General features: G+C 42.9%; 1 protein-coding gene across 1 annotated transcript in view; it reads left to right on the top strand.

The window, feature by feature from the left end:
* Nucleotides 1–13,611, top strand: part of LOC124613416 (argininosuccinate lyase) — a 132,491-nt gene that overhangs the window by 96,662 nt on the left and 22,218 nt on the right. The gene's annotated exons all lie outside the window — the stretch shown is intronic.

The following is a 13,611-nucleotide window of genomic DNA, read 5'->3' as shown; positions in this document are numbered from 1 at the left end:
CTTTCAATGAATACTTTCAAGGGTGTACTATTATATAGAATGCCCATGGTGTGATCCCCCTTACTTAGTGCTAGGAAAGAGCCAGTCTATGACAGCTGTATTGGTGATCTCACTGAGTCCATATGCAGCATCATATCTAAATAGCCGTGCAAGTCTTTGTGCACAAACACCTGATGATTGCCATGGTAAGAAGTGGGCAGGCAGCAGATATTGGTGCACTGGTGTTTTAACTGCTGCACTAACTGTAGAAGTTCCACCATGTCAGATACTGGTGCCAAGTAGTCTGCTGGAATGCATAGAGGCCCACAATTAATAATTTCAGCCCTGGACATACCAATTTCAGGTTTGTATGCCATTTGGAGGCTTAAGAGAACTAACAGAAGTGCCTCTGTCCACTATTCTAGATGATAAATTAACAATGCCTTTAAGGTTCTGGGTCACTATTCTACCATGGGTAGTAACCAGATGTGGGGTGTCACTGAAAGCTGCACAGTTTGAATAGTTCCTGGAAAAGAGTGGATTCATACTGGTGGCATTGATCAGTTTTAATGTGGAGATGGTAGCTGAAATGTGTAATCCATGTTCACTTAAGCATTTTTAGCATACTTTTGGCTTGAGAAGTCAGCTATCGGTGTTTCTTCTGCCCATTTTCTCCATGTGTCTATGGCAGTGAACAAGTATCTGTATCCATCCAACAATGAAAGAGGGTTGACCAGATCAATGTGAATTTTGATGAATATAGTTGGTGTACCTTGTAAGTTACCAATGTCATTATACAGGGTGAGTCACTAACAATTGCCACCAAGAATAACTCTGAAAGTATGATAAGAGCTGAAAAGTTTGTGGGACAAAAGTTGCATTGGACAACAGGTGCCATCATATGACGTTGGTTTTTTGTTGCTAGGTGCGGTAGCTTCAGAGGTATGAAGGTCAACTTTGCTTTTTAAATGGGATGCTATAGTTTGGTAATTATTTTCTGGTAGCGGCTATCGAGACGAATCCAATGATGTGTAACAGTAAGGTCTTTGAAGATCAACGAAGGTCACAAAGGTGGCATGAACATCCATTAACAGAAGGTTTTCGAAGTGATGACCATTGGTATCAGTGCAGTTCTGCACTCTTCTTATCATGGATTTAGTGGTACTCCTTATCACATCGGCACTTATTGAAGCACATGCTCTGACAATTCTCTCTCCCATATCTTCAGGTGTAGTTGGAATGCCTTTATAAACAATGTCTTTTACCAATCCCCACAAGAAAAAATCCAGGGCATCAAGTCTGATAAATGAGCTGGCCACGACACCATGTCCTCCGCGTCCAATCCAATGATTTGGGAATTGTCTCTACAACTTATTTCTAGCCATCAGAGAAAAATGTGCTGGACATCTAGTGTATTGACTCCACATTCTGTTTCTTGTTCCTAAAGGTATTTCTTCCAATAACAGACCTAATGTTTCTTGCAGGGATGTGGTGCACTTCCTACCATTAACATTTCCTTCGATGAAATAGCAACCTATAATTCCATCCTCCAGAATCCCATACCATACATTCACCGACCATGGTTTTTGGTGTGTGCAACTTTCCAGAGCCAACATGGATTTTCAGTTGCCCAATAATGCGTGTTATGCAAATTAACATTTCCCTGGTTCGTGAAGGTAGCCTCATCAGTAAATAAAATCAAATTAAGAAATGTGTCATCCCTCTGAATCTGATGTTGAGCACATCGGCAGAATTCAATGGGATGCATACAATCTGTACCAGTTAATTCTTGGTGGAGACTGATATGGTAAGGATGATATTTATAGTGATGCAGAACATGGACAACACTACACTGGTTCATGCCAGATTCCCAATTTGATGTGAACTAACACAAGGATCTCGAACCACAGTGACAAGAGTACCAATTTCTGTTTCCTTGTCAGTAACTTTCCTTTGCTGTATATTTTTCCGATGCATTAAAGATTCAGGTGTTCTCAGTTTGTCAAACACATATTTAAAATAAATGTACAGTGTGTAGGGTGAGTACATTGAGGATATCTTTCAGTGTATTAGTCTCTAGTACTCACTGAATTTCGTTGGCATTCTCCGTAAATGAGAAGCATATTGACAGAATACATCATTCACGTTTGCTTCATTTGGCAATACTAGTACTACCATTCCTATTAGGGTTGTATTGCAAAACCATTGAATGGTGTCTACATGTCAATGGCACGTTAGATGGATACTCCATATTTGGCAAATATTTACTATTTGCCCAATATATGAGAGAGAATTATCAGAGCATGTGCTTCGATAAGTGCTGAAGTGATAAGAAATACCATTCAATCCGTGATAAAAATATTGCAGCACTGCGTCTATACCAATGGTCATCACTTCAAACACCTTCTGCAAATGGGCATTCGTGCCACCTTCTTGACCTTTGTTGACCTTCAGAGACCTTACTGTTAAACATCACAGGATTTGTCTTGATAGCCACTATCAGAAAGTAAGTACCAAACTATAGCATCCCATTTAAAAAAAACAAGTTGACCTTTACATCTCTGACATGATCCAACCTAGCAACAAAAAACCAACATCATATTATGGCCCCCATTGCCCCATGCAACATTTGTCCCACAAACTTTTCAGCTCCTATTATACTTTCAGAGTTATTGTAGGTGGCAATAGTTAGTGACTCATCTTTTATATGTGGTGACCCACATTCTGTTTTGGCTCAGGGCACAGGACTGCAGCCACACATTTTCATTTTTCTGCATGGAAGGCCACAGAAAGTGGTCTGTAAGCAATTTGACCATAGTATTGGCCACTAGATATGGTAATCAGTGGATGCTGGTGAAGGCTGTCTTGCGGAACTTACACTAAATGTATAGGCATGGTTTACTACAAGAGATGTCACACTGTAGTGTCAACTTGAGTTCTCTGTAGTCGATATTCTCCATCACGCCAATAATATGAGAAAAGTAATTGGCCATAAAATTTTCAGCACCTTTCGTGTGGTGACTGCCTAGGTAAGCACTTGTCGCTAATGTTCTTGATTGCTTAAGTAATGGGTTTGTGATGGGTAGCAATAGTCACCAGCTGAGCATGTATTTGAGGTTGGAATTATCTGACAGCCTTATAGATTGCTAATGGCTGTATCTCATTTGCACTATACTTCTGTTGTGCTGGTTCCAACTTCTTAAAGAAAAACTTGAGTGGTTCCCACTGTTGGTTGAGTGCTGCACTGAATGCCAAATGACTAGCATTGATGACTATACCTAACTATGCATAAGATACAGGGTGTGCGAGTAATACTGCCTGCCTTAAGATCACCTGGAGGTCATGGAATGCCATTCCGGGTGCCCTCTTAACAAACCTGCATTCGGTGATCCACAAGCAGTGTCTGTACAGATTCTGTTGCCAATAGGTGACATTGTTAAAAATTTACCATATCTAGGAAATTCTCAGCTGCTGGTAATCCACTATCTCTAGCAGAGATTGTAGCATTGGAAACTTCTCAGTCAATAACTGCACACTGTTGGCTCAAACAGCATGGACCAGGAAGATGACTTGAGTCTTCTCAGTGATGTATTTGTTTTCATTTAGTACTGTTCTGTGGCCAACAAGCTGTTGGCATACTTTGTACAGATATTTTTCATGCACTTGAGCACCAGAGGAGAACACAAAGGTCTCATCCAGGTGAGCAAAACAAAATGTAAGTCATTTGGGTAACTCGTTTACAAAATGTTTCAATGTCTGAACAGTGTTTTTGAAGCCAAAAGGCATGAATATAACTTTAAATAAACGAAATGGGATAATTACCACAATCTTCAAAATGTCACTAGTCACTACTGGTATCCGACTAGACACTTTTTTACAGTTGATGACACTAAAAACCCTTTTGCCAGCTAGCTTATAAGTAAAGTCCTGTATGTTGGGCATCAGATAGCCATCTAGGACTGTTTTTGCTTTTAAGGCCTAGTATAACCACATGACCTCCAAGAGCCATCTTTCTTGCTGGCAAGGTGTAGGGGCAAAGACCATGAGCACTCAGACTGAAGAATAATTAGACCTTGTAACATTTTCTCAAAAGTTGCCTTCAACTCTGTTAATCTTCCAAGTGCAGTTCTGTATGCAGATAATGAGATGGGTTGTCCAGGTGTAAAGCAGATGTGGTGAACAGTATTTTGCCTTATGCCATTTTGGTGAACCTGTACTCACAAGTCTGTAGATGGTTTCATGAAATGGTCCTCAGATGGCTTCTGTGGTGTTGTTGTGCTGTGTGTATTAGGGATGAATGTGTTGTCAGTTCTCTGTAACATGATTTAAGCGGGGTGGCCTCTAGACCTGAAACTCCACTGTTGGCAACTGAATTTAGCAATTGAGTCCCCTGCACATCAGCTGTTAGCAAAATCTGCAAGAAAGTTGGTGCCTATAATAGGTTCAGAGACACCAGTGGCTACACATGATTGGGTGAAAGGCTGGAGAAACCAAAATCAAAGGCAAATACCTGGTGCCCATAAGTGTTGATCACAGAGTTGTTGATTACCTTTAACCATGCCTGAACATCTTGTTTATTGTATTGCATGTGGCTGACAGGCATGCTAATGTCTAAGCCAGTGTCTATGAGTAACGTTGTGTTTGTACGCTTGTCTGACACATACAGTCGTTTTGCTACAGTTGAACGTGTGTGTGGCGGTGGGTTTTAATGACAGTGTTTAGACTGTCCACTACTACTGTGGATGCACAGTGAGAGATAATTTGACACCGTGTTGGCCAAAATGTTTATGGTACCAGCATAAGCCATGGGAGCTCTTCCGTTAGTCCACAGTTTGACTTTTAGCATCTTTTCATTGCCACTGTATATGCATTGGTGTTATCAGAGCTTCCACTGTGATTCTTAAGCTTTTGATTTAGCTGGAAACTCAATAGATATTGTGATGTGACCTCTGTGTAGTGTGGACTTGTTGCCCCAGGTGAGCTCAGCTGGCAGCAATCCGCTGATGTCATGGCATTATAGTGCAGATTACTTGAGCATTTCATAGAGTCTACCAGAGCCCTGCAATAATGTTTTGGATGACTTATTATCATATATCACCAATGCCATCCATACTTGTGTCAGAAGTTTTGCAGCAAATTTGTAGTAAAATTGTTGGAGACAGTAGAGCTATTCACTAAATTACATAGATGTTACCAGAACTCTGATGAGGTCTTGTCATCACATTTCTCTGGTTATAGTACTTGCCTGGCTCTGAGATTGACAGACTCTGCACACGGGGATATCAGCTTGTCCTTCAGTTTGTTGTGACCTCCATCTGGCAGCAGTTGCACTATAATGTCCAACACAAACGATGTGGTTTGTTGGTCCAAATGGTGGATTTTTGTGGTTGTTGATCACTAGTTCCTGCAGGAATAATATTTTCTCTATTACTGTGAACCACATTTGTATGGTGTCCATAATTGCAACTGTGCAGGTGTGGTGTGGACAAACTACTGGAACTGACAGATAGATATCTCATTGCTTTCAGCTGTGGTCATGGCTCTGTTATAGACTAGTTGTTACACATGGTTCCAACACTGGAGTATTTATGTGAGCAGATAAAGTCTTTACGTTGGCTTTAAATATTCTCCCGTCTTTGCAAAAATGTATTCTGTTCTGTGATATGTGGGCATTGCAACATTGTTGTTGTATTGCATGAGCACCCTGTTCATATTTGACAGCACAGCAAGCTGCAGAATGTTAATGTTGTCACAGAGTTTGGTAATTTGGTTGGCAACAGCGTGGAATAGCCTGCTGTCATTGCTCATTGTATTTGTGAATATTTCTACCATTTGCCAACAGTGACATTCATGGGAAGTCACAAAAGTTCTTAGGTGGGGTCACAAGTTATATGACCTCTTAGCTTACACACATAAATCATTGCATCTAGCTTTAGAATGTACAGAAATGAATTTTTATTTGTCACTACAATGATAGTTAAATTATTACAGAGCCAAGGACTAATACATCCACATTATGTATACTCTGCAAATTACTATAAACTACTGTGGTGAAGGAACACTATGTGTTCATGCCTGCCATCCATCTGCTCTAGCAGATGATCTCTCACTGCAGCAGACATGTCTCCTGGCAGAAAACCTGATCAGAAACTGTATGCATTCAAGGACAAGAACTGTCTCTGCCCTGTGCCTCTTTGCCACAGCATGTGGATTTTTTCCTTAAAGGATGCTATAGGAAGTGTCCCCAACTCATGGAACTTCCCATGCTAATGCTGAACTGTCCACAAAACGAGTGCAGTGATTTAATGTTGCTTTGATCTTAAGTTTATGTTCACACTATTTATTTCATTATCACATCTTAATGACTTGCCATACTGTTGTCAGTTAGGTGCATGATCCATGAAGGCATCAGTGATGTGAGTCTATAAAGCAAACATTATTGCAGGCTTGTGCGATGCCTATGGAGAAACAGCAGGTGAAATTAATACCATACTTCAGGGAAACACCATTCAGCACTTGCCTCACAGTCTCATGTCCTGGAGTAGCCAGTTTTATGGCACCCATCATAGTGAATGCCACAGGATCCATGTCTGTTTCTAAACTATCCACAAACCACTGCTGTGCCATGCTTGTTGCCCTTAAAGACTGAAATCCCCAAGTGTGTTAGATTAGCTTCACCTAGGGTACTTAAGGTTCATTTACTTGCAATTGTATTTTGCTCTCATCATTGTGTTAAATTAGAAGCACTTATGGTACCTGCTAGTTCATTTATTTGTATTTGTGTGTTTCCTTGATCTTTATGTTAGATTTGATCCATTTGCCATACCTCAAGAACGTTAACGATGTTTCTCATGGCGTCTTAAAAAAAAAAAAAAAAAAAAACAAAACTGTGTAAACTGATTGCCAAAACGTGGGGACTACAAGACTGACTCTATGAAAGTTTTGTTTACAAACATTTTTATGGCAACTTACCTTTGTAAATGTTCCAATAAGGGAACTGTTTAGTATTTGGATGTCTTTTGCTACATTGTTCCCATGCTTTGCCTGTCTGTTTTACCCTTCACATTTAGCAAACCCACAGTATATTCCTGTCTTAGTGAGTGAGGAACACTATTCCCACACTGGTGACTCCAGTGAACTTCAGCTCCATACCTCAGTCAGCTGCAATGAGTGACTGCTCATGTCATTTCCCGCCAGCCGGGGTGGCCGAGCGGTTCTAGCCGCTACAGTCTGAAAGCGCGCAACCGCTACGGTCACAGGTTTGAATCCTGCCTTGGGCATGGATGTGTGTGATGTCCTTAGGTTAGTTAGGTTTAAGTAGTTCTAAGTTCTAGGGGACTGATGGCCTCAGAAGTTAAGTCCCATAGTGCTCAGAGCCATTAGAACTATTTTTTTTTGTCATTTTCCTTCAGAACCTAGCTAGTACACCTGCACTGCATATGTAGCACAGCACACTATTCCATCGTTCCAATACTAACACAGCAACTGAAGCATCATGTCACAGGGAGAAGCCAATCCTGGCTTACGGCTACCTTCAAGTTTGGCTCCAGCCAGTAACCAGCACCCTCCCCCCCCCAAACAAAAAATAGAAAAAAAATCTACAAGCGCGTATGATTGGGTATCATGCTTTCCTTAGCCACTGCATGCAGTCTGCAGGGACTGCCATTGCCTCAATACACACCCTCCCTCCCACACTGTCAACTGGCCTGCACCACCATCCATTTGCCACCTTTCACTGACTGTTGCTTGCTTCCATGGAGGCAATATTCACATGTTCCTCAATTACCAGTGACTCCATGCATTTTGCCATAACATTTCCATAACTTGAGCCTTTGGGCACCACAGAGGTGCACAACATCATTGAAAGCTCACTACAGTCCAGTACATTCAGTGCCCTGAAATACAGGCTGGTATCCTGGATAGTTACATCAGACATTCAGTGCATTATCTCACTATTTTCATCAGGAGAATGGTCAGACATGTGGCCCTTGTAGCTGCAATTTCTGAGCTTAATAGCATTCCTGAAATGCTGCTTCTTGCGAATTGGCTCACACATCTGTCCACTGCAGTCCACATGGCATTAGCCATCATGATCAACAGGGTCTGAGTCCCTCAACCTCCAAACCATAACTACCACCATTCAGTGTCACAGTGTACTTTCTCACAGTCTCCTGCACCTACAGCCCATATCAGCACCCAAGAACCCTCCACACAAGCTCACCTCCATCCTAAAGTGTGCACATCTCTCCTTCCACCTCTGCACCATGCTCGTCCCCGTCCCGTAACACCTATGACCACCAATGTGCACACGTCTGTATGGGCAAATGCCCCCTCAACCACCGAATGGCATCTGGGACTTTTGGATACTGGTGATTTTTGCTGATGTCACAAGTGTTTTGGCAGTGATGCTGCAAACTGCTGGGCACCATGTGATGGTCTCTAAACACCAGCAGCAGCTGGCAGTAGGTACACACAGCTGCTTGCTATTTCTCAGCACCTATTTGTGCATGATCACTGGAACTCCTCCTCTCCGACATCCTACCTATGGTACTTGACACTGGATCCAATATCATCATCTGTGACCCCAAATTGTTAGCCTCCTCTCCATTGCAAATGACTGCATAATTGCACCCTACTGCTCGCATACCTTGTCTGCCAACCTCAGCCTCGGCAGACCTTTACTGTTATCAATGTTGTGGACCCTATCCTTCATGCTGACTTTGTCACCCACTATGGCCTCTTCAACCTGACAAATTGCTGTATCATTGATAGCATGCCCCATTGTTCCATTCCTTGTAGATCCTGCACCGCTACCCATTTCACCATAAGCAGTTATCATATTTCGGCCACTTTGATGACCTTCTTGCTGAATTATCTCTACTTACCCACCATTCCAGTGCCCCATGGGTGATACACTATTGTACTACATTGCAATGATAATGGGCCCCACAGTTTTCTGCTGCTCTACCAGCTCTACCAGCTTCTGCCACGTAAGCCGCAATCTGTCAGATGCAACCATCTTCAGCAAGATAGACTCTGCAAAATCTTTTACATAGATTCCAGTCTCCCTGAAGGATGTGGAGAAGATTAGATTAGTTTAGATTCATTCCATAGAGCCAAAAATAAGATGATTCTCATGGGTGTGGAAGAAGTCAGAAAATATAACATAAAAAACATAGAACATCAGAATATAACACTCACTTCCCTGACCATTTGTCAGGAGATTGTCAAGATATGTGAATACATTACAATAAACTCAAACTGCTCATATTTACAGAATTAATACACTGTCAGAATGAAACATAGTTATGCACTTTTAATAAATTTTTCATACACAAAATAACTGATAGGAAACTTGTGGTACGGTATTTTGGGACCAAACTGCTGAGGTCATTGTTCTATAAGCTTACTCACTACTTAATCTAACTTAAACTTATGCTACAGACAACACACACACACCCATGCTCGAGGGAGGACTCAAACCTTCAACGGGGTAGCCGCGTGAACTGTGACATGACACTTCAGACCGCGCGTAGCAAAAATACCTAATCTTGACTGTTGTGACCAAGTGCTGTCAAAACTGGAAACTAACAGACATTTTTACTTAAGCTTGTCTAACATTCCTGTTTAGATATACATCTATAGAGCAGGAGTTACCTATCAAAAAGTCTTTCAAACTTTGTTTAAACTGTACTTTATCTGAAACCAAGTTTTTGGTGGTTGCTGGCAATTTATTGAAATTATATGACAATAATCATCAACTTCAGTCTTTTCAAAAGTGGATTTATGCTCAAGAATCTTGAAAGAAGGTTGTATACATGGAAGAACCCTGGAGATCCTAAAAGGTATCAGATAGATTATATAATGGTAAAACAAAGATTTAGGAACCAGGTTTTAAATTGTAAGACATTTCCAGGGGCAGGTGTGGACTCTGGCCACAATCTATTGGTTATGAACTGTAGATTAAAACTGAAGAAACTGCAAAAAGGTGGGAATTTAAGGAGATGGGATCTGGATAAACTAACTAAACCAGAGGTTGTACAGAGTTTCAGGGAGAGCATAAGGGAACAATGGACAGGAATGGGGGAAAGAAATACAGTAGAAGAAGAATGGATAGCTTTTAGGAATGAAATAGTGAAGGCAGCAGAGGATCAAGTAGGTAAAAAGACAAGGACTAGTAGAAATCCTTGGGTAACAGAAGAAATATTGAATTTAATTGATGAAAGGAGAAAATATAAAAATGCAGTAAATGAAGCAGGCAAAAAGGAATACAAATGCCTCAAAAATGAGATCGACAGGAAGTGCAAAATGGCTAAGCAGGGATGGATAGAGGATAAATGTAAGGATGTAGAGGCTTATCTCACTAGGGGTAAGATAGATACTGCCTGCAGGAAAATTAAGGAGACCTTTGGAGAAAAGAGAACCACTTGTATCACTTGTATGAAAATAAAGAGCTCAGATGGAAACCCAGTTCTAAGCAAAGAAGGGAAAGCAGAAAGGTGGAAGGAGTATATAGAGGGTCTATACAAGGGCGATGTACTTGAGGACAATATTATGGAAATGGAAGAGGATGTAGATGAAGATGAAATGGGAGATATGATACTGCACGAAGAATTTGACAGAGCACTGAAAGACCTGAGTCGAAACAAGGCCCCCGGAGTAGACAACATTCCAATTGAACTACTGACGGCCTTGGGAGAGCCAGTCCTGACAAAACTTTACTATCTGGTGTGCAAGATGTATGAAATAGGCGAAATACCCTCAGACTTCAAGAAGAATATAATAATTCCAATCCCAAAGAAAGCAGGTGTTGACAGATGTGAAAATTACCGAACAATCAGTTTAATAAGTCACAGCTGCAAAATACTAACACGAATTCTTTACAGACGAATGGAAAAACTAGTAGAAGCTGACCTCGGGGAAGATCAGTTTGGATTCCGTAGAAATACTGGAACATGTGAGGCAATACTGACTCTGCAACACCATTCAGACTTGACAATGCTTTCTTCACAGTGTCTTACACATTGCCTCAGGTTGTTTTGCCTGCCTAACTGGATGATATCCTCATTTACTCTTGTGATCTTGTGGAGGACTGCCGACATCTACAGGATGTGTTTTTCTGCATCCAATAGGCAGGAGTTATCATCAACTGGGAGAAGTGTGTCATTAGTGTTCAGGAGATTGACTTTCTTGGACTTAGGATATCATCCATGGACTCCCAACTGATGGATGAGAAGAAGGTCTAAGAACCCCACAAGTTCCTTGGGATGGAACAAATTTTCCAGCAATACCTGAAAACGCTGTAAGTGTGCATGAACCACCTACTGCTACACTCCAGGGCAACTACACAAAAAGGTAGCAGGCCCATTCCATGGAGGATGCAAATGACAGAGTTTCGAATAAAGAAATGTGACCTCTTGCATGTTCCCCTCCTTACCCATTCCCATCCAACAACCCCATTTGCAATCATCATTGATGCCACCCAGTCTGCCCTAGGTGCTGTCCTTCAACAATGTGTTGAATGTTCCTGGCAACTGCACGCATTCTTTTCCATTCTATGCTGCAGCAGAGGTTGGCAGCTTATGACTGTGAGCTCCTTGCCATGTATGAAGTGGTAAAGCACTCTCACCCCTAGGTCAAAGGATGCCCCTTCGAGCTCTTCACTGACTGCCGCCCCCTTATGACAGTCTTTTATTAAGAGGAAGGCACAGAGACTTGCCAAAAGCAGTTCCATCAGCAGTAACACATAGCCCAGTTCACAACCAACAAATGGCACATGACAGGCATTGAGAATATTGTCACTGCCTGCCTCAGCCACTCCTGTCCCCTCATCACTGCCCTCAGTCAGACTGTCCTGGCCTCTACCCAGAGATACCAAGCTGTTAAGACTGCACAGTGAGTCAAACACCAGCCTCACCCTCATATCAAACACGGTTCCCTGTACTGACTTATATGTACGATGCAACTTTTTGCAAAAAACTGAATCCCCAGGCAACTCCGCAGAGCACACTGACCCTCACCTCCTCCATGACTTCCACAAGGTTGCATTTGAACACCTTCATGGCCTGTCCCACTCCAGCGTCTGTGCCTCCACTGTCCTTGTGCCGGAGCATTTAGTCTGTCCTGGTATCCAATTGGACTGCACCAACTGGGCCTGCACACAACTCCATGCAAGTGCTCCAAGTTAGGTGTCATGTGCAAGCCCCTGTTGATTTTCCCCCCTCCAGCTGGCCTATCATTTTCCCATGCCTGTATTCAAATTTTAGGACCCCTTCCATCATCAAACAGCCACCAGTACATCTCACAATCATCAATAGATTCACTTGGTAGCCAGAAGCTGTGCTGCTGACTGACATAATTCCAGATACAGTGGCCAAGGCTTCCCTGGACACCTGAGCCTTGCATTTTTGGGTGCCCTTGCCATGTGAATATGGACCACTGCCTGATGAATCACATCTTTCCTGTTTAAAATACTAATCAGTACTTCTGGTATGCTCATCCATTTTACGACCAGTTACCACCTTGCCACCAACAGCATGGTTGAGAGATTCCGTAGGACCCTAAAACTGTACTTACCTGTCAATTCATAATTTGTTCTTCTGTCCTGCTGCTAGATCTCCTAGGATTACAGTTGGCCAACAAAACCAACTTTGGTGCATGCATCACCAAAGTCATGTATGGACAGCAACTCACCATCCCAGGCTGCCCCTGCCAGCCATATAGCAGCTGCATGACTGCATGGCATATGTCTGCACCAGTATTCCCACACTGCCATGTCAAGCACAAATCCTTTGAGCTTAGGACCTCCATACGTGCATACTCCAGGGCGGAGGAGGAGAGGGGGGTCAGTGCCAGCCAGGCACCACTTCACACAAACTACTCAACCATTCACCTTCTGATTAAGCATGCAGAAAAGGCATTTTTCTGTATATCTCCATGATGACACCATCAAAGTATCCATCAATCAACTGAAGCTGATGCATACACTCAACTTCTCCAGCCCTTGTGTGCTACCAGTTGTTGAAATCAGTGTGACATGGAGTGACAAAAATGGTACCCCGGCTGATGCTGCTGATCCAGTGGGTAGCACTTGGGACTCAAGAACAAAGGCTGCCCTGCCATTCACACCACTGTCTACCCCTGCGGAGCCACCCAAGACACAAATGCCTCATCCCTGATGCTGGGCTCATCATCTGGTGCCTTGCCTGAATCACAAGGTGTCAACACTGTTCTGTTTTCACCACCACGAAGTTGGCACACGCTGTCACCACAACATGTGACCTGGTCAACGAGCAAGAAGCAGCAGCAACTGGTGTTTATAGCGCTGGCACAGGACACTGTGCTTTATGCCACCTCTTTGAGGCACATAGTACACTGCCTGCTGTGTGTGATCTGTCCAAGCACCAGCACCCCACCACATCCTTTGGCAGGCCCCACCCCCACACTGCAGCATGCTTGACTTCACCTGCCAGCCACAGCGCACTGCTGTCCCCCTCCTCCCCACCCACCCCTCCCGAACCTTAGCAGAGACCGCTGCATAACACACCACTCACTGCCTCTACCATCAGCAGTGGCCCCGGCCCCACCAGCACTCCACTGCTGCCCCAGCAGTCCACCAATCAACACCAGAAG

This window comes from Schistocerca americana, chromosome 1 (assembly GCF_021461395.2).
Source record: "Schistocerca americana isolate TAMUIC-IGC-003095 chromosome 1, iqSchAmer2.1, whole genome shotgun sequence".
NCBI lineage: Eukaryota > Metazoa > Arthropoda > Insecta > Orthoptera > Acrididae > Schistocerca > Schistocerca americana.
Note: the sequence above shows the minus strand (reverse complement) of the source record. Positions and strands in the feature narration are given on the sequence as shown.